This window comes from Halichoerus grypus, chromosome 7, assembly GCF_964656455.1.
Source record: "Halichoerus grypus chromosome 7, mHalGry1.hap1.1, whole genome shotgun sequence".
Taxonomy (NCBI): domain Eukaryota; kingdom Metazoa; phylum Chordata; class Mammalia; order Carnivora; family Phocidae; genus Halichoerus; species Halichoerus grypus.
The window spans coordinates 90807883-90826666 of NC_135718.1; the positions used below are offsets into that span (position 1 = coordinate 90807883).

General features: G+C 38.9%; 1 protein-coding gene across 19 annotated transcripts in view; it reads right to left on the reverse strand.

Annotated features, from left to right (window-relative positions):
• Nucleotides 1–18784, reverse strand: part of CDC42BPA (CDC42 binding protein kinase alpha) — a 333148-nt gene that overhangs the window by 239632 nt on the left and 74732 nt on the right. Inside the window, exons 1-2 of one of the 19 annotated variants that reach the window (XM_078077874.1) lie at nucleotides 7036–7163; nucleotides 6306–6463 (exon numbers count right to left, since the gene is read on the reverse strand). The exons of 17 other annotated variants lie outside the window; for them this stretch is intronic. The gene's annotated coding sequence lies outside the window, so the exon portion shown is untranslated. Of the gene's footprint in view, nucleotides 1–6305; nucleotides 6464–7035; nucleotides 7164–18784 lie in introns of those variants that run through there. One more of the 19 variants, XM_078077873.1, reaches the window with a different exon arrangement.

Here is an 18784-nt window from a genome sequence, read left to right on the forward strand (position 1 = left end):
CAAATTCCAACACGATGCTATAGGGAAGGCAGCTGCCAAAACAAATACGTTTCGTGGGAATCAAATAATATAAAATAAACTGAAAATGATCTTATTTTTCACACCACATATTCTTACCCACTGTACAACCCCCATCTCTCTCTCTCTCTCACACACACACACACCACCCCTAAAGATCAATTAAGGCTAACAGCTTGACAAATTATAGACTTCACACATCCCTTTCCAACATTAAAAGGAACAAATATTTTTTGTATTTTGTATTTTAGTTATGGATCAAAAAACTGTCAAATATAAATAAATAAGCCTCAACAAACTGATCCCATTGCTGTTTCTACCTCTCTGCTTCAGTGTGACTAGCTAATCTCAGAGGGCCCTTCCAGCTCACTGGGGACGCTGCAGGGCTGAGAAGGCACTGCAGAGGAGGAGACCAAGCTTGTTTCCAGTTCCTGGGGGCTGGGAAGAGGAAGACAAGTACTACCCTAACATGCAGAAGGAGAGAACAAACTATATACAGCATGTCTTCAAATAGTTCAAAGATTGCCGAGGATAGAGAATAGGTTTAAACTCAAGTGTCGAAAATGTTAAAAGCTTAGTGGTAAATGTGCCTATTAAGAGCATTTAATAAATTTTTATATTTGGATTAGATTGCAATAAAAGTAATATGACATATAATTAAAATAACTGTATAATACTATATAAACTAGACTATTTCTTGGTAATTGTCATAAATGGTTATAATGACTTGTGATTATAGTTTTATCAGTTAAAATGGTGGGAAAAAAGAAGAATAGCTCAATTTCAAGTGCAATCACTTTAGTCTTCAGTCATTTCTGGTCATATCTGTGGAAATGATGGGTCGGTTAAATCGTTCTCCCAATGGGTTTGTGCTTAAAGAAAGGGGGCTGTCCATGACACAGAAACAACCTGAATGTCCATCGACAGATGAACAAAGAAAATGTGGCACACATATACAATGGGACATTATTCAGCCATAAAAAAAGAAGGGAATCCTGTTTTTATGACAACATGGACGAACCTGGAGGGTATTATGCTAAGTGAAATAAGTCAGACATAGAAAAACAAATACTGTATCATCTCATTTATATGTGGAATCTAAAAGAGTCCACCTCATAAAAACAGAGAATAGAACGAGGGTTGCCAGGGGCTGGGGGAGATGTTGGTCAAAGGGTACAAAGTACCAGTGATAAGATGAACATGTTCTGGGGACGTGATAAACAGCATGGTGACTATAGTTAACAGTATTGTACTGTATACTTGAAAGTTGCTAAGAGAAAAGATCTTAAATGTTCTCACCACAAATTAAAAAAAAAAAAAACCTAATTAAGTGAGGTGATATTAACCTTACTGTGGTAATCATCTTACAATATATATATGTATCAAATAATCACTTTGTACACCTTAAACTTCCACAATGTTATATGTCAATTATATCCCAAAAAAGATGGGGGAAAAATAACGGGGGCTGTAATAAAGAGCCAAACTCTTTGAAAGGCTAGAAACACAAGTTTAGCTGCTCTGTAGACTCACATTATATGTTGAGAGTGCAAACAGACAGACAGGAGCACTGAGCTCAACATGCTTACATTCAGGACAGGAAAGACATGGCTTAAGCCATCCTTATTCTGATTTAGGGAAGACTGAAAGACTCTAACACTTAAGATTTCCTCTCCTTAGGTCCTTGTGAGAAGAGTACTCCTAGCTGTACGTCTCACCAGTTCTCTGCGTTTGAGGCTATAAGGATCTGATGATAACTGGTAGGAGTAATGGTAGTACTACCCAGCAACACATAACTGAGTTTGCTCTAAATGCTGGATACTCTTCTAAGAGTTTTATGCAGGTCCACAATCCCTTACCTGCAATTCTAAAGCCAAATGGTTTTCACAATTCATTTGGCAGCAGGTACTGACATTGGGCTAATTATAGTTTTTTGGGTTTTGGTTTTTTAATCTCATTTAGTGTAAAGACAAACATGCTTCACTGTAGAAACCCTAATGTGCCTGCTTTTGAGGTGCTGCTCCAACCCCAACAGGAGTCCTTTATAAAACAGAGCATATGCACTAAATTATCTTTCTAAAATCCAAAAAATACTGGAACCAAAACCACCTCTGGTTTATAAAGCAGTGCAGGGAATGAGCATGTCCTGAACACTCAAACGCTGAGCTAGCATTTACTGCGGCTGTTCAGGGTAGCGGTAATAGCAGGCGCTCTGTAGCCGACTACTCAGGTTTGAATCCTGCCTTTGCCATTAGCTGTGTAACTCTGGGCAGATAATGTAACCTTTCAAAACTTCAGTTTTCTCATCAATGTAACAGCGTTACTAACAGTACTCACCTTATATAATTATAGTAAAGATTAAAATAATTAATACAAGTATAAAGTGCTTACCACTTAGCACTGTTCAATGACCCCAGCTATTATTATGTGGCAGGTATTGTGCACATTCTAGCCCAATCTCTTAACCGTCGTTTGCCTTACCCCCAACACATAGCAGACATTCTACATCCCAAATTATTAAATTTCTTTAACTGTGAAATAAACTCCAGTGTCTTCAACTTCTAATAACTTTATACCCCTGGCACATAGAAATATAGCTAGGAATATCCTCAACTGAAAATACATACAAATAAAAATGAAGCCACAACATTTACTATAGGGTGGTTTCCAATAGTAATATATTGGGAATAACTTAAATATTCTGAAAGATGAAATTTAGTGAATATCTCCCAAAACAGAAAATTATTCATATTTTCAAAATATTGTTAAAGAATACTATTTAATAGGCAAAAATGCAGAATATACCACTTGCAAGAAGTTTATTAAAGTTTGCACACTAATCATTTTTTCTGTATATACACAAAATACATATCTATGGATTTCTATGCCAGATGAATACAGAGAAAGATAGGCACCAAAATGTTTAAAGATCAGGTATTTCTAGGTGATATGATTTCTAGTCACCTTTCTACATTTTCTGTATGGAACGTGCAAAATTTGAAGCATGGAATGGAATGTATGAAATACCACACCTCACCCTGGTCAGGAAGTGACCGCTAATTACTGGGATGCTTAGTGTGCTGGTGGGGGCCCAAATGAGAGCCACTCTGCACACGTGTGGTCATCGGAAGGGCCACGTTGCTGTGCAGTGAAAACCATTCTCCAAGCTACTTTATGACCAGTTCATAAGCTGCCTTAAACCTTCTCTGGAATGAGATAGGATGTAGTGAAATTCTAAAATGTCAGTTCAGGAAATATTCTTGAATTACTGAGTTGATGACACCGTAAGACAAGACCATGAAGCTGATGAAATGCTAAAACAAAATAAAGCTCATCTTGCTTTTCTCCTCTAACACTACAGATCATTTTCATGTTCGTGGTAGTAGAAGGAAACTCAGAAAGAGGCTTCTCCCTGGACTCTAAACTTCAGGTTCTAGATTCTCAAGAACCACAGAAAACTGACATACAAGAGGGTATGTATGTTAAAATGCCCTTCCTTATTTAATTTGATCAAAAGAAAAAGTACTCTTAGTATGGACTTGAAGACCACAAATTCAACACAGAACAAAGATGTACTTTTTAAAAACACCAGACATAGAGATATCTGTTTAAAGGTTTCATATTGAAAGCACTATAACACTAGAAAAACTGCAAACACGACAGGAAAAAGTCAGTAGGTGACACATGTCAACGAATGAGTTCTTACACACAGTTTAAGTGTCTGCACTTACAGCTACAACATACAACCTAGGATTTATCACACTATATTAAATAGAATTTCAATCTCCAATAACAGTTCCCATGCAGTTCTCAAATCTAGTCTACACTCAGCATTTCCAGAATTCACCATACCTCCTCTGGCCCATCCCAACAAACCTGCTTTTGAGTCCTGCCTGGACGGCCCTACCGGCCCCTCCACTTCTGCCCTTAACCCCACTACTATCTATTCTCAACCTGGCAGTCACAGCGATCCTGTTTAAACGTAGCTCAGATGGTGATACTCCTCTGCTCCAAACTTCCCACCTCTCTCCAAGTAAAAGTCAACCTGCTATAACTTATAAGGCCAACATATTCTGGTCTTCTGACGTCCTAGATCTCACATGCTCTCTCCTCCTAGCTCACTCTGCTCCAGATACACTGGTCACCTGGTTCAATCCCAACCCAGGGCCTTTGCACTTATTCCCTAGGTCTCAAGTAGTCTCCCCCTGTAAAGTCACATGGTCTGCTCTCTCAAACTGAACTGAGAAGGGTCCCTTCTTGAACGGTCACTGCCCTGTCACACTTTCTATACCATCTCTCGCTTCCCTCTCCCCTTCGCTCTTATTATTTAACAAACTGTTAGGCATCAATATTATCGGCTTCGAAATAAGTCAAACAGAGAAAGACATGTATCATATGACCTCACTGATATGAGGAATTCTTAATCTCAGGAAACAAACTGAGGGTTGCTGGAGTGGGGGGTGGGGTGGGAGGGATGGGGTGACTGGGTGATGGACACTGGGGAGGGTATGTGTTCTGGTAAGCGCTGTGAATTGTGCAAGACTGTTGAATCTCAGATCTGTACCTCTGAAACAAATAATGCAATATATGTTAAGAAAGAAAAAAAGAAGAAGAAGAATGTAGCAGGAGGGGAAGAATGAAGGGGGGGAAATCGGAGGGGGAGAAGAACCATGAGAGACGATGGACTCTGAAAAACAAACTGAGGGTTCTAGAGGGGAGGGGGTTGGGAGGATGGGTTAGCCTGGTGATGGGTATTGAGGAGGGCACGTTCTGCATGGAGCACTGGGTGTTATGCACAAACAATGAATCATGGAACACTATATCTAAAACTAATGATGTAATGTATGGGGATTAACATAACAATAAAAAAATTAAAAAAAAAATATTATCGGCTTCAAGTATACTACTAAACTGATACTGAGACTCAAGTAAAAACAAGGCATTATGGGACACCTGGGTGGCTCAGTTGGTTAAACGACTCTTGGTTTCAGCTCAGCTCATGATCCCAGGGTTGTGGGACTAAGCCCTAAGTCAGGCTCCGTACTCAGAGGGGAGTCTGCTTGAGATTCTCTCTCCCTCTGCCCCTCCCCCTGCTCATTCTCTCTCTCTAAGATAAATATTTTTTTAAAACCACAAGGCATTATGGTAAGATATACAACTGTGTGTTTTAAGATTAAGTGTGTGTGAGATTATTCCAGCCCATGCTGCTCTCTTAATGACGTGTGTGGCTTTCAAAGTCTTGACTTCACAACTTAGTCTTTATCTTTTTTTTATCTCCAATGTATAATGTCCACCATCATTTATCATTAATAAGAATAATAATTGGGGCGCCTGGGTGGCTCAGTTGGTTAAGCGACTGCCTTTGGCTCAGGTCATGATCCCAGGGTCCTGGGATTGAGCCCCGCATCGGACTCCCTGCTCAGCAGAGAGCCTGCTTCTCCCTCTCCCTCTGCCTGCCGCTCTGCCTACTTGTGGTTCTGTGTCAAATAAATAAATAAAATCTTAAAAAAAAAATAAGAATAATAATAAAATCACAAGAACAACCCTTATGTACAGAACGCATACTCTGTGCCTGGCACCGGGCTGAGCTCCCGCACCGCGCTCCAGGCGGTCCCACAGCACTCACTGCCAGATGACAGAGCTAGTGCCCTTTACTACTGTAAGTACTGAACCTTCTATAGGCTCTGAAGAAATCTTCCCACTCATCATGCCTATCATCTTGACACCTATTGACACGTTAACAGTCATCATTGTTAATATGTATGGAAATCAGTGTGTTTGTTTTTTATAACGTTCTGTTAGTGATCGGTTTGTGTTCAAAATATTTACTGGGAAAAAAAACTAAGTCTCTTTAGCAAGCAAACTAAAAACACTACAAAGAGTTCACTGAACAACTGGAAGTATCCTCTCCTTGAAGACATAATTTATACATACAGTAGCAATCGTCAGAACATTTAAAAACTGAGCCAGCATGGGCATCGACCACTTGGAACAGACACTAGCCACACAAACACGGCGTGCCCATTGCAGCATGCCCTGGTGGACTGAGGACCAGCCCTGTATGGTCAGGGGCAGTCACAGGTCACAGGTCAACCATGCAGGAGAACCTCACACACTGCCTTTACTCTCCCTGGAATCCCCAGAGAGCCAGGGTACAAGAATGTTTACGGAAGAACAAATAGCTAAAAATAATTCTCCCTTCTGACCCTAGCACTAGGCTATGCAGACCCGGAAGGGCCTAATTATAGTAAGTAGAGGAAGCAGGCTAATTAAAAGCTTTTTGACACCTGAAGCAGGGGTAGCAGGCCAAAGCAGCAAGCTTTCCCAACAAGCTCTGAAGCCCAGAAGCCTTGAAGCTGCCGGAGCAAGGCTGGAGCAGGCAGAAGCGGTGAGCCACCAGGAAGCTGTGGACAGGCAACACCCAGGAGGTAAGTTAAAGGTTTTCCTGAAAGCAAAAAGGAAAACCCAGCGTTAAGTTCAGCAGTAACTGGCAACAAGTGAGTCGTAGAGAGAAGGTTCTTAACTGGTAGAGCTGCTGATTTTCCATTATGTCTTGCTCCTTTATTGTTTCCCATGATTTATGCATTTCTTGAAGAAGTTCCATAAGTCATGCTTTTATATTCATAGTTTTGTTGTTTTTTTTTTAAGAAAAAGCATAATTGAGAGAAATGCTGCTCCTATCAGATATCCATGCCAGAGGTGAGCCAGAGGCATCTATAAACCTACTTACAAATTCCTGATAGAAGACAAAAATTCCTTGGAGGAAATAGATATCTCTTTGCATTTTAAAATCTGTCAGTTGAGAAATACAGGGTATAAGGCCACCAGAGATGCTTTAATCAGGAATGAATAACTATGCAGTAAGAGCTCATGATCCAGCCAATACTACTTTTCTATTCAAAATTCACTCTGTCTTAAAATAGAGTAAATTATCTGCAATCTGTTGCTTTTATTTACATATTTTAACTGATATTCATATAGTGCAAGGATAAAAAAAGAAAGGGGGAAAACAGGCACCTTCTCACACTAAATCTCAAATATCCTCAGTCATGCACTCAGGACTCTTGAGTTGACTCTGGAAGTCTAATGGCAGCAGCCCAGGCCAGGCAGGACTTGCTCCTGGTCCCCTGACGCTCCCCGGCCCTTCAATCCGCCCAAGCAGCAGACCTGTAAGGCAGACATCACTGGACTTAGCTATCGGCCTCACTTAATCCGATGTGTAAGTATTAATAATTCTCTAGTGCCCTGTCCTATTTTCAGTCCTTTTTATGAAAAAAATTATTTATTTTTATTATTGCCTTATTTCCATAGCTCAACTTCCACTGAGCCCTAAAATCTACCTGCAGTCCCACCATTAATTCTCTGTCCCTTACCAATCTTCTAAAACACCCTGTGCCACCCTGCCACCACCATCTATGCCACCCTGTCCTAGCCACCTGTCACCCCACAATTAATGACCTGGGGGCCTACTTCCTAGAAAATAGATCCTTCACATTCCCTCACAAAATCTTTAAATGTCTCCGTATTTCTAAGTATCCTTACTTCTTTTCCTTTTTAACCCAGGGAAGAAATGTCCCCCACTACTCTCAAGGCTAACGATACCACCTGAGATCTTGATCCCGGACCCTCTCTTCCTTCTTACCCTTATTCCATTAAAGATTTCTTTCTGGACTTCAAGCCCCCTTTCTTCTGCTTCCTGAATATCAATTGATAAACTTTTCCAAGACCTTCTACCATCCAAAAACAATAAAATAAAACAAAATATTCACCACCCTCTTACCCTCCCCTCAAGGAGCTGTATTACATCCCTTTTCCATAAGGCATCATTTCTCCATAAAGCACATTTTTAAATAGTATGTGCTTGCTTTTCCCACTTGCTCATCATTGATTTGCTTCCCAGCCTCTTCCAATCACTTATTTCCATCTAGTTTCTATTTCACTCCACTCGACCAAAATTATTCTCTCAAAGATCCATAATGACCTAATTTCCAAATAAAATCTGTTCTCACTTCTCATTTGCTTCAACCTTTCTTAGTCATTGAACACTGCTGACAATCAGTATACTTTCCTACTTTTCTTTTACTTGTTAAATGTTCCCCAACAATCCCTACTCCGCCGTTTTAGATCCCCTCTTCTTCCTGACTTGTGTATCTATTCCAAGTGCCCCAGCTCACACCTATATGCTCATGACTCCTAAATCCTGATCTCCTAATATCCATACCCTTATTTCTAACTGTCTACTAGTCATCTCTAAATGTTTATCAAGTATCTCAAATTCAACAAGTCAAAACCCTATATAGCAAACTCATGTACTAAGCTGCACATCTCAACCATCCACCTGTAACTCATCTCTGACATCCAAGTAACTTCTCTCCAATCTGTCTCTCCCATCCACCCTTCTCCCCCACTACCACCGGCCTGCTTCAACCCCTCATTATTTCATCTAGAAAATGATACTAGAAACCTTTTTGACCACCTGACTATATGCCAGACTTTATGCTAACTGCTGAAAATACAAAAATAAAAGAGCTCTTGCCCTCAAAAATCTCACAGTCCAATGTGGGGAATATACAATTACAGGACAACTGTATGGACAATTTGGAAGAAGTAAAAACAAGACCCTATAAAAAGCACAGATGACAGATTCCTGACCCAAAAGGTGAAAGTGGGGGAGGGAGGTATATAATATGTGAATATATCTGTTAAAGTGTCTTAGAAGAGGTGACTGACACCTGAGGTCTTACACAATGCACCTCAGAAAAAGGGGACTGGGGGGTTTGACTGGAGGAGGGGACTCTGGGAAGTGGGTGCAGATGAGCAAGGCCCAGAAGCCAGAAATACCTGTGTGGGGGAGAGGGGTGAGTATGTTCAGGGACAAGGAAAGATTTTCCTCCTAGCAGGGAGTAGCAGGAAGTGAGGCTGAAGGATCCCAATAATGGAGGAGCTCGCATGTTGTGTTAATCAACTAGAACCTTAAAATATGAATAATAGGAAACCATCCTTCAGAGCTGGTTTTAGTTAGATCACTTTAGTAGCTCTATGGAGAGTAGCTCTGAGGCAGGGAAAGAAACAAAAAGCTGAGGTTAAACACACTGAGAACCCAACTGGGGAAGAGAGGAAGAAATTCAAGGATTACTTAGGATATAAAAGTTGGTGGTGAATTAGATGTGGGGCTGGACAGTGAGAAATATAGGCTCTCAGTGCCTCTGGTCTCCTCTCTCTCCACTCCTTCCTCAACACTATTACTGGTACTATCCTTTTGATTGTTCCAATTCTTTCACGCCTCCGCTTACAGCCCTCTGGTCTTCTCCCAATCCTATAGAATAAAGTTCCTTAGCATAGCACAGCCCAGCACTCACATTCAAGTGACCTTCCAACCACCACCGCCAGAAACTCTATATTCCATTTAACAAGATCCCTACCTGCTCCCTGAATTGAAAGAAATGCACTTCAATTAAAATCTAAAAAACACCTCTTTGATTCTAATAAAATATAATTAGAGAAAATTTATAAAATCAAAGTATTAAAAAATAGAAAGCCATAGATAACATTATTTCATAGAGAAAAGAAAACTACTCCGAAATCCTATAACTTTGTCCATACCCTTTCAACCAGCAAGATCCTCTTCTAGAAATTAATCCAGAACAAATTACTTAGAAGAAATCATTTGAAATGCAGTGAAAGCATTATGTGCAAACACTTTAGAGAGTATTCTTTATAATACAGAAAAAATAGAACCACCTAAACATTCATTCATTCATTTTACAAATACATATTGAATGCCTAGTATGTCCTAGACCCTGTAGTAGGTGCCTTGGTACTGCAGAGAAATGAATATCCTTATATTCACAGAGCACACATTCTAGCTTAATGTTACTGTTGAGTCAATTACAGAACAGCCATGTTATGGACTTCTATGGAGCCATGAGCAATCAGGTTTGCCAAGAAACATTTCAACACATGGGGAGAAGACTTAAACTATTTGGTAAGAAAAGCCAGTTAGATATTAATGTTGACAAAACTATCCCAATTTTACTACCTATGAATAGAAATTACATTAGAAAGAAAAGCCCAAAAATTTTAGAAGTAGATCTCAAGGTTATGTACCTTTCCCTCTGGCTGATTAGATGGTGACTCTAACCAAGGGCATGGAACATATTTGGATTACAGGAGATGATTAGTAAGTATGATTTTCATTAGTCACAACAGAGAAGCACGAAAGAAAAAAGAACCTCATTTTTCTGCTTTTAATCTAACAGGAAAAATTCTTATGTTTAAAAGCACTGTGCTAACTACTTAGTATAATGAATAAAGAAATTCAATCCTTGCCTTCACTTGTAGTCCACTGGAGAAGACAAACATTAAGCGTAGATACAAGAAATTTAAAAGTCAGAAGTATATGTGTTATCAAGCAGTTGTACAGGGGTTCTCACCTTCCCCATTAGAAAGATAAAAGTATCTTACATTTTTACTCCCATTTTTATAAACACATTCCATCTACTGATTTCATTCTCCCATTCAGTTTCGTTATGGATTGCATCCTGCCATCAATTATTTCACTGACTTCCAAATATGGAATGATTTAAGATTTTTATTTATTTATTTATTTATTTATTTATTCTTAACATATATTGCATTATTTGTTTCATAGGTACAGATCTGAGATTCAACAGTCTTGCACAGTTCACAGCACTTACCAGAGCACATACCCTCCCCAGTGTCTTATCCCTCCCACCCCACCCCCCACTCCAGCAACCCTCATTTTGTTTCCTGAGATTAAGAATTCCTCATATCAGTGAGGTCATATGATACATGTCTTTCTCTGATTGACTTATTTCGCTCAGCATAATACCCTCCAGTTCCATCCACGTCGTTGCAAAAGGCAAGATCTCATTCCTTTTGATGGCTGCATAATATTCCATTTATTTATTTATTTATTTATTTATTTATTTATTTATTTATTTATTTAAGAGGGAGGGAGGGAGGGAGGGAGAGAGAGAGAGAAGGAGCAGAGGGAGAGGGAGAATCTCAAGCAGACTCTGCATTGAGCATGGAGCCCGAAGTGGGGCTCAATCTCACGACCCTGAGATCATGACCTGAGCCAAAATCAAGAGTCGGATGCTTAACTGACTGAGCCACCCAGGCACCCCTGCAATGATTTTAAAGAAGCAACAGGTGATAAGGAAATACATTTTGTTCAGCAGGGAGGACCTCTGATTTCTCTGAAAACATGTATCCATTAATGTTGGCCTTAAATATAATGCATTAGTCATTTCAAAGTATCTGGAGGAACTGTATCAAAAGAGATGAATGTGTGGGCAAATTCACTCTGCTCTTGAGTCTTCCTCGGGCTCAGAAGTTAAGAGTGAATGGAAATGAAAATACTCTACCCCAAAAGCAAGAAAGGCTCTACCATCTCTCTTAGAGTCAAGAGGCAAGTGTTGAAAAACAAAGGTGAGTAATTCCCCTCCACTTCTGTCCAAACGACAAATTCAGGTGAATTAAGACTCAAGACTTGTCCACTAGCAATCAGTTGGGAGGCCCATATCTCATCACTCTCTGTCCCACTAGCAAATGAGTTTCTAAGGTGCACTGGAAACTAATTCAGCTACCTGGACCCACAAACTCTGAGTCTATTTCTGGTGGTATGGAAGATTACATACGTCGAATGAGCTTCCTAAACATCATAAATGTGAGAAACTATCAAAACAACCTTTTAAACACATTTCAGAGATGGGATGAAAGAAACTGGCACAGCCTCAAAACTAAGCACATCTAAGAATCCTATAGGATAAGCAAGCACAGCTGGCTTTCACCCTGAACTCTGGAGATTGATTTTGCCCTTTGGTAACTGGAGAGCTGGAAGGGATGGGGAATAAAGACTAGGCAGCATAAAAGGTGAATAATCTAACAGGAAGCCAAACCTAGTAAGTGGATTTACAATGGTCATAGAATATAAAGTCCCTATACAGAAAAATTAATTGCACTTCTCTGCATTAGTAAATGCTAAATGCTCCACACATACTAGACAAGAAAGGAGGACTCATCAGTTGTTGAATATGGTGTTCTACATCAACTGAGTTTGTAACTGTTCACATCTTTTACTCCTTACTGTTGTCTACTTGTTCTATCAGATATTAAATCAGTGTGCTAAAATCTCCTACTATGAGGTTCCTATGTATATCCTTTTACTTCTGTCCATTTTTGCTCTGTATCCATAAAAGCAATTAGGCAATAAAAAGCTAGGATGGATGTGCTATAATAAAATTAAAAATTGGTCTTTGTCCTTAGTTCCTGGCACACTGTTCCTAAAACCTTTGGGATTTGTGGAGAGAGAAGACTGTCTTCTGTATGTTCATGAGATGACTGGTGGCTGGGGGCCTCGTTGGCTTCAGTATGGGGGCTGGTGACCAGGAAGACTAGGATTTGATTAGCAGCTTATTACTCTTAGCCCCACCCCCAACCTCCAGAGAAGGGGACAGGTGCAGGAGGTTGAGTTGTTAATGGCCAATGATTTCATCAATCATGCCTACGTAAGAGAATCTCCACAAAAACCCCTAAATGAAGGGGTCCCAGGAGCTTCCGGGTTGCTGAGCACATCAAGGTGCTGGGAGAGTGGCACAGAGCCGGGGCATGAAGCACCACCCCCTCCTCCACGCCCAGCCCTGTGCAGCTCTTCCACTTAGCTGTTCCTGTATCCGTCATACTAAACCAGTGACGCTAAGTTTCTGAGTTCTGTGAGTCCTTCTAACAAATTGCTAAACTTGAGGAGAGACTGGCAGAAACCCCTAATTTACAGCTGGTTGGTCAGAAGTATCTGGTGGCCCAGGACTTGCTAATGGCATCTTGTGGGACTGAGCCTTTTAACCTGTGGGATCTCCTGCTAACTCCAGGTAGGCAGTGTCTGAATTGAACTGTTGGACACCCAGGTCGTGTCCAGAGAGTTGGAGAATTGGTCAGTATGAGAAAAAGAAAAACCATACATTGGGGTCAGAAGTGCTATGAGTAAAAACAGCTCAATGGGTATACATGTCTATTTTCCTGAGGTATGATGTTAGCATGTAACATTTCTTTATACATGGTTAGATGGAGAAATACTTCTGGACTTAAAGTCTACTTTGCCTGATTTTAGAAAAGCTATGTTACTTTAATTTACTGTTTGCACAGTAAATTCATTTTCTACATTTAATTTGTAACTTTTTTCTGTTCTTATATTGAAGATGTATCTCTTCTAATCAGATATTCCTGAGTTTTGTTTCTTTATATAAGTGAACAACATTTTACTTGGATTATTTAAGCTGTTTATATCTTATATAACTGCTTAAACTTTTGGGCATATTAAAATTTTGATTTAACCTATCTGCTCACTATTCTGTTGTATTTCCCATCATTTATTTTCCACCTCTATAACTCATTATACATGCTAATATTTTCCTTTCATTGGCTGTCCTAAAGATTACAATTTACAGTATCAAATTAGTATTCTTACCACCTCCTAGACAATGATTAGATCTTCAAACACATTAAATCCATTTCCCCACCTCCTACCCATTGTGCCATTGTGGTCATGTAACCTAAATGTACATATGAGCATTACTGTAACTGTTTTATGCCATCATCAAAAGCCACATTTATCCTTTCTGAAGCTCTCCATCCCTTCCTACATCTCCATGCTTTATTTAGGATCGCTTTCCTTCCACCGGAAGATTCCCTTTAGTTTTTCCCTTAGTTTAAGTCTATGAGGACAGATTCTCTGTTTTCTCTTTGCCTAAAAAGGTCTTTGTCTTCATTTGAAAAAAAATTAAGATATAACTCATATACCATAAAATTCACCCTTTTAAAGTGTACAATTCACTGGTTTTCAGTATACTCACAAAGTTGTACAATCATCACTATCTAATGCCAGAATATTTTCATCACTCTCCCCAAAACAACCCATAGCCAGAAGCAAGCATGCCCCACACCCCCCTCCCATCAGCCCCTGAAAACCACTAATCTACTTTCAGTCTCTATGGATTTGCCTATTCCAGATATTTCATATAAACGAAACCAGACAGTAAGTGTCTGTTTATATCTGATTAATTTTACTTAGTATGATTTTAGGGTTTACCCACACTGTAGCAGATACGAGTATCTCCTTCCTTGTGGCTGAATAATATCCCAGTGGATGGACAGACCCCATGTGTTCACACTCCTCAGCTGAGAAACACGTGGATTGTTCCCATTTTTTTGGCTATTATGATTAAGGCTCCTATGTACATTCACATACAGGGTTTTGTGTGTATATTTGTTTTCAGATCTCTTGGGTATAGATCTAGGAATAGAATTGCTGGATTGAATGGGTGTTTTCTAAAGTAGTTGTACACTTTACATTCCCACCAGCAAGGTACAAGAGTTCCAGTCTTTCCACATCCTCACCAATGCTTGTTAACTGTCTTTTTAATTACAGCCATCTTGCTGGGTGATAAGTAGTATCCCGTTGTGGTTTTGACTTAGGTTTCCCAAATGACTAATGATGTTGGGCATCTTTTCATGTGCTTATTGGTCATTCATATATCTCATTGGAGATACATCTATCAAAATCATTAGTCAATTTTTTAGTTAGGTTATTTGCATTTTTACTGCTGAGTTGTAAATGTTCTTTATAGGTTCCTGGAAACTAGACTGTTTTCAGATATATAATTTGAAAATACTTTCTCCCATTCTATGGACTGTCTTTTCACTTTCCCAATAGTGTTTTTTAGAAGCACAAAAGTTTTTAATTTTGATGAAATCTAATTTATTGATTTTTTCTTTGGCATGTGTGGTTTTGGTGTATACTTAAGAAACCATTGCCCAACCAAGGTCACAAAAACTTATACCTATGTTTCCTCTAAGAGTTCCACAGTTTTAGCTCTTAGCTAAGTCTTAGCTCTTAGCTCTTTAGTTCTATTCTCTATTTTGAATTACTTTTATATCTGGTGTAAGGTGGGATCCAACTTCATTCTTTTGCATGTGGATATCCAGTTGCTCCTGTACCATTTGCTGAAAAGACTATTTTTTTTATCCGCTTGAATGTTCTTGGCACCCTTGTCAAAAATCAACTGACCAGGGGTGCCTGCCTGGCTCAGTTGGTGGAACATGCGACTCACTATCTTGGGGTTGTGAGTTTGAACCCCATGTTGGGGGTAGAGATTACTTAATAAAAGTTTTTTAAAAAAGAAAAAGTCGGGGCGTCTGGGTGGCTCGGTTGGTTGGGCGACTGACTTTGGCTCAGGTCATGATCTCAAGGTCCTAGGATGGAGCCCCACATTGGGTTCCCCTCTCAGCGGGGAGTCTGCTTGTCCTTTTGCCTCTGCCCCCCCCACCCCGCTCATTCTCATGCTCTCACTCAAATAAATAAAATCTTAAAAAAAAAAAAAACAACTCAACTGACCATAGACATATGGGTTTATTTCTGGACTTTGAATTGTATTCCATTAATCTATATGTGATCCTTAAACCAGGACCACACAGCCTTGATTACCAGTGCTTTTTGTATTAAGTTCTAAAATCAAGAAATGTGAATTCTCCCATTTTGTCCCTTTTCAAAATCAGTAATTCTGGGTCCCATGAATTTCTACATAAGTTTTAAAATCAGCCTGTCAAAGTAGCTTGGGTTTTGAAAGGGATTGCATCAATTTGGGGAGAACTGCCATCTTAACAGTATCAAGTCTTCCAACCTGTGAATACAAAATGTCTCCGATTTGTCTAGGTCTTCTTTAATTGCTCTCAACAATACTTTATAGTTTTGCTTTCATTTAAAAACAAATATTTTTGCTGGGTATCGACTCATAAGTTAACGTTTGCTTCTTTGAGCAGTTTTAACATTCTCCATTATCTTTAATTTCCATCATTTCCCTTGTCAAGTGAATTGTCTTCTCATTGCTTTTTGGAAGTTACATGTCCCTTTTTCCTCCGTTATTAAAACCTTCTCTTTATCTTTGGTTTTCAGAAGTTTAACTATCATATGCCTGGACGTATTATGTGCCTTGATGCATTTATTCTGTCATGGAGTCATAGGAACTCTTGAATCTATGTGTGGATTTCTGTTCTTAGTTAGCTTTGAAAAGCTCTCACAGATGATCCCTTCAGATACTGTTTTTGTCCCATTTTCTCTCTTGTCTCCTTTCTGGAACTATAAATACATACATGTTAATTTTTTTCACTGTGTCTAATAGGAATCCTAATTTATTTTTTAATTTTCCGTCCACTTTTTTCTCTCCATACTTCAGCCTGGATATTTTCTACTGACCTAGTTTCCAGTCCATTAATCCACTCTTCAGTTTTATGTGGTTGCTATGAAACCTATCAAGTTTTAATTTAAGCCACTGTATGTTTTATTTCTACCCTAGGGTCAGATCACCTTAATACAATCTGGGATTGATTTGATTACAACCGAGTTTCCATCTTGTGAGGGCTGGCCTATTTCCATTTGTCCTCCCACCGAAGTGGTGTAACCCTTCAGGGGCCCCAATTAAACACCAAGAATATTTAACAGAGCCCTCCTCTTTATTGAGCTCTAATTTCTAATTTTTGTTTTCCCCAACCTGTGAGATTTCTGAAAGTTTTCTTTAGCTTCTCTGCCCCGAGACAACTGCCTCCAATTGAAAGGTAGAGCTAAATGCTGGAGATGCACATCTCAACAGACCTACTTCTCTGACTCAGAGCCCCTGAGTCCTTACTGATTTTATAGCTCTACACTTTCAGATAAATTTGTATTTTAATCAAGGTTTTCTAGTTGTTTTCAGCAGAAGAGGTGGTGTGATATAAGCAAGTGTGTCATAATCAGAATCAGAAGTTCCATGCAAATTATTCACTGTGTCAAATTTCTCAAAATATTCTATAGGATTTTGATTGGCATTTCATAGAATTTATAGATTAATCTAGAGAGAACTGACGTATTTACAAATACATCATACCATGTTTGATTATGGTGTATCTGTTTTTCAGGTCTTTTTATCATATACTCTTAACAGTTTTAAATTTTCCTCCATGTAAATTTTGGCCATTATTTGTCAGGTTAAATCCTAGCTACCTGATTATTTTTATTATTGCAAATGGTATCTTATACCATCATCTCTCCTAGCTGATTATTTTGTGTCTAGAGGAATTCTGATTTTTGTAAAATGATCTTTTATTTGAGAAATACTAAATTATCTTATTAATACATCTAATTTTGTCTATTGCCTCTGTAGATTTTTATATGTAGGTGATCAGATTTCTCTCTTCCCTTCCAATCCTATTAACTCATTTCTATTTATTTTCTTAACATATTGGCCAGGAACTCCAGTAACATGAAATGCTCTAATAGTGTTAACCATGTTTGTCTTGTTCCTGATCTTAAATGGCATGCATCTGAAGTTTTTCCATTAAAAGTTTGTTTTAGGTTTTGGCCCATATCTCTCATCAAATTAAAGACATTCCCTTTCTTATTTTTAGAGTTTTTATAATACATATGTATTAAATTTAACACTTCTTCTGAAATTGAAATAATCATGAGCCATGACCCAACAATTTTTAAATATATTAATTTTTTTAAAGAACCCATTTTGGTTTTGATAATACTATTTAACAAATTTCCAACCTTACTTTTATTAGTTCTCTCCTTCTTGTTTACTTTGTGGTTCTTTTTCTAACTTCCCGAATTAAAATTTGGGTCATTAATTACTGTATTAGTTTGCTAGGGCTGCCATAACAAGGTATTATAGATCAGGTAGCTTAACCAACAGAATTATATTTTCTCTTATAGTTCTGGAGACTTAGAAATCCAAGATCAAGGTGACAGGGTTGGTTACTTCGGAGTGTCATGAAGGACGGATCTATTCCAGGCCTCTTTCCTTGGCTTAACATGCTCATCTTCTCCCTGTGTCTTCAAATCATCTTCTCTGTGTCCAAATTTCCCCTTCTTATAAGGATACCCATGATAATACAGTAGGGTCCACACCAATGACCTCATTTTAACTTTCTTACCTCTACAAAAACTCTATTTCCAAATAGAGTCATATTCTGAGGTACTAGAGGTTACAACTTCAACATACAAATGTTTTTGAGGACTTGGGGATAGAGCCACAATTCAGCCCACAGCACTTACCAAAGTTTCTTTCCTGCTAAATTAATTATAAGCTATAAGTCTCTTAAGTATCTGACAAATTTTGAAGTGCAGCATTTTCATTCCTATCTAATTATCTTATAATTTCCCTTATGATCTACACTTTTAAATGTATAAACATATAGGTCATTTTTAGCTGACTGATATTAATTCCTTTTTTAAAAAAGGTTTTATTTATCTATTTGAGAGTGAGCGAGCGAGCAGGGGCAGGAGAAGAGGGAGAGAGAATCTCAAGCAGACTCCCCGCTGAGCATGGAGCCTAACGCAAGCTTGATCTCATGACTCTGAGAGCATAACCTGAGCTGAAACCAAGAGTCAGATGCTTAACCCACTGAGCCACCCAGGCACCCCAATTTCTGATTGTATTTTATTAAGGTCAGAGATAATGGTCTGCATAATAATGATAATTTTTGGAAGTTACTGAGGCACACCTTCTGGACTAGAACAAGGTAAATTTTTTTAAAAGATTTTATTTATTTATTTGAGAGAAAGAGAACACAAGTGGAAGAGAGGGAGAAGCAGGCTCCCCGCTGAGCAGGAAGCCTGACGCAGGGCTAGATCCCAGGACCCTGGGATCATGACCCGAACGGAAAGCAGATGCTTAACTGACTGAGCCACCCAGGCGCCCCAAGAACA